The sequence below is a fragment of the Austrofundulus limnaeus genome, unplaced genomic scaffold, assembly GCF_001266775.1.
Source record: "Austrofundulus limnaeus strain Quisiro unplaced genomic scaffold, Austrofundulus_limnaeus-1.0 Scaffold151, whole genome shotgun sequence".
NCBI lineage: Eukaryota > Metazoa > Chordata > Actinopteri > Cyprinodontiformes > Rivulidae > Austrofundulus > Austrofundulus limnaeus.
The window spans coordinates 191,519-195,293 of NW_013952553.1; positions in this window are offsets into that span (position 1 = coordinate 191,519).

Consider the following 3,775-nt stretch of genomic DNA (forward strand, 5'->3'; position numbering starts at 1 on the left):
GGACACCTCCAGAAAAATGTTAAAGGGGTGGCCAGACGGGTTAGCACACCAGAACCAAAAGGCATGATGTACAGTATATTCTGTTTTTTCCCCCCTTATTTTATGTTGGTGTCATATAGAGTTAAAAAATACTGCAAATTTGGATTAAAAGTATCACGTTTTATGCATTTAACCTCGTGAGACCATCCATTCTGATGATGTATGACGGCATTGGCTTTCTGCATTACATTTTTTTATTTTGTTCAGCTTAGACCTGTTGTTGTTATTCAGGAAGTCTTTGAAGTATTTTTTAATTAAAGTTGCATAACTAAACTAATTTCTTTCATGTTTTTAAATTACATAGTGTTCAAAAACAATGTTTTTATGTTTACGATTTTCTACTTTTACCACAAAGCAAGAGAAAATAAAACATCAAAAACTTCAGGACTTGGAAGGAAAGAATTGTCTTTTGGGGAAGGGCAACATATTTTTATGGTGGAAATACTGTCCTTCCTTATAAAGCCAGCATCACCAACATCAACCTGATGTTTAATGTAAGGGCAGCCTAAACACTCATTCTGTAGGAAAGAGCAGTGTCCCATTTTATCATCCATACAGTACATACTTACACAAAAAAATACATACATGCATACTAGGGATGCACCAATAAACCCGACAGCTGATTCAGTGACACCAATTTCCTTAATTTTGGGAGATCATAGAACGGTTGGTACTTACTTGTTCTGTCTCTTAACTCAGTATGTGCATTTTAAAATCTGACAGACTTTTAGATGAGGAGATGTAGATGAGCAACAAACTGAAAGTAGCTATCTAAAGGATGGCTTCCATCACACTACTATTGATCTGATACTAATGTTGGTGTCAGTATCAATGGACTTCATACAAGAACATGTTCATATTCTTATCCTAAATTTCTCTTACTTTTGTTCGTACAAAGGGTTCGTACGAACATGCCACGTCAGATTCAACAAACTCTTCTATCTTCAGGAAAAGTGTGTAAATGAGCTGCGTAAATTCCACCTGTTCGTATCCAGCTGCTCGTGCACGAGGAGAGGAGATTAGCATAATTACCACCCCAAAAACACCATATAAGGCTATGTTTCCTGCCTCAGACATCAGGAAGTGTCCATTCATGAAAATGACAGCGAAAACTAAAAAAAAGATAAACTTTACGAGTTCAGAGATTGAAGTCCGTCTGTCAGAGATCCAGAAAAGAAAATCTGTCATTTTTAGCAGGTCAGCTGTGGAATAAAAAGAGCTGCTAAAAATATAAACAACTGTGTTAAATCATTTTCATTTATTCAGAAGCCACAGTGCTGCGCACCGTACCCCCCACCCCCCACCCCGCGCGCGCTGCGCGGTCGCAGGTGGTCTCAGATTCGGGTTTGAAATAAGCATTTTAAAATGTTTTCAAAACATGTCTGGCACTTTGGAGAAAATGAAGGACTCGCTGGAGGGATCATGTATCCCCTCTGGCCTGGGAACGTCTCGGAGTCCCCCAGGACGAGCTGGAAGGTGTCGCTGGGGAGAGCGGGGTCTCTCTGCAGCTGCCCCCGCACCTGATCCCAGACAAGCGGCGGAAAACGGACGAACGGACAATTTACTGTATATAGTTAGTCTAAATTATTACATTTAAAATTATAACTCTAATTCAAGCAGAATAGCCTATAGTCAACATAATTATGGAGTGTGATTTATTTTCAACTCAAAATATCTTCAAACTAACGAAGTATAAGGTTATTAATGAAGAAAACCCGTCTGGATAACAGCAGACTGACTGCTCGTAAACTGTACGACAGGTCTGGACCATTCGTGAATTTTTTTCGTATCTGAAAAAAATCTTAGAATACGAAAACATTGGTGAATGCCACAAATTCTCCTAAATCACTCGTACGCACAACTTAAGAACAAATCTGTGCGTACGAACGGTTCTTGCATGAGGCCTAATGTTTGGATGGATCTGCAGATATCACAAAAATTATCCACATTTCATCCATTACCTTCCACTTGTTCCAGAGTCTGGTCATGAGGACAGCAGCTTTAGCAGGGAGGCCCAAATCTCTCTTTCCACAGCCGCCTCTCAACTCTTCTGGGAAGATTCCAAGGCGTTCCCAGGTCAAACAAGAGACAAAGTCTCTCCAGAGTGTCCCCAGTCTTCTCCACGTCTTCTCTGGGTGTCCTCCCAGTCTGACATGCCTGAGAAGGGAAGTGCCCAGGGAGCATCCTTACCAGATGAACCACCTCAGCTGTCTCCTCTGGATGTAGAGAAGCAATAGCTCTACTCTGAGTCCATCCCAGAGGACTGATCTTCTAATCTAACCCTATCTCTAGGGAGAGTCCATCTACCCTGTGAAGAAAAGTTCTTTTGACCACTTATACCTGCATTCCCATACTTTCATTACTTAAATTTCATGGCCGTAGCTGAGGGTAAAAACATAAACATGGAGCTTTGCTTTACCGCTCAGATCCCTTTTCATCACAACAAACCTGGCACAAAGTTCGCAGTTGTAATTGACATTCTAAGTGGATTTTTGCATCCTGACTGGGTCATCAGCCAGTGTGACGGGTGTCCAAACTAGTAAAATTCCAACCAAATCTCTGTAAGTTATCATGCAATGGTCACCACACCTTCTCTCCACCACTCAAATGTGAGACAATCTATAACCAGTTGTCTGTAAACTCACCTGCTTTACATTAATTATTAACTGGACTCCAAAGATTAACATTGGCAGCATTTCCTCAGTCCTGCAGTTCAGTGTCGAAGGAACCTAACTGGACTGTTTGCCATTTAAAACTGAAGTGTCCTTATAAAGTTCTGGAGACACTGCCACGAGCTGTCATGCTAACCTCACCTCTCACCTGCCCCTAATCATGTCAGGCAGTTCTGTTTCAGTGCAGGCCACTTTTATTGGTTTCCCGTTTCCCTGACTGTATTTAGCTGCAGGCAAACACAATTTTGAGTTACCGCAACTGTCTCTGCTGCTCTCGGAGCTATGAGGGGACACTTCTTGCACTTTTGCAGCCTCTTGCACTGACTGTTGCACTTGTCTTTGCCCATTGTACCTATGGCATCGTCATCCATTATTAATAGCCGACAGTAAGTGTCTGAGAGACGTCCCACTGAGAGACCTAACAGTCAGAAACAGGGGACAGTGGCAGGACTGGTGAAGGCTGAGAGTGGCAGCTATGCCATTTAGACAATGACTCTTTGAAAGCTTCTATGTATATTGATATGAACTCTGCTGCTCTAACTTAATGCATCAGTGTAATAACATTTTAATGTCTTCCGTGGCACCACCATTTAATATTTGTCCACAGAGAGATGCATATGTAGAACAGCAACGGCTCTAATGATAGTGATAATCATTTGGTGGTACGCTGCTATCATTGTAATGCATTGCTGCAATCAGCCTTGGTTAACATTAAGAGGTTTTAGTCATTAAGATTTTGAACAAACACTTCTCCTCGTAGTTGCCAATACAACGTGCCAGCTGCTTTGCTCTGTTTTTTTTTTTCTGATCAAAGTTGTTTTTTTATTCCTTCATGTTGTTTATCCTTTTTGCAGCCGGGTCTCAAATGTGGGCCATTTGTGTGAGTTATGCTAATTTGTTGGGGCAATGAATGCATTAATTTCATTAGCACATGGCCTCAAAGCAATAATTACCAGAGTAGGTGTGTCAGAAGCAATCATGTTAAAATTTGCCAGTTAATTATTAAGATTTTGTTCTGAGGGACCTGGATATGACACAAGTCGCCGAGAGGAGGGGGGGGGGGT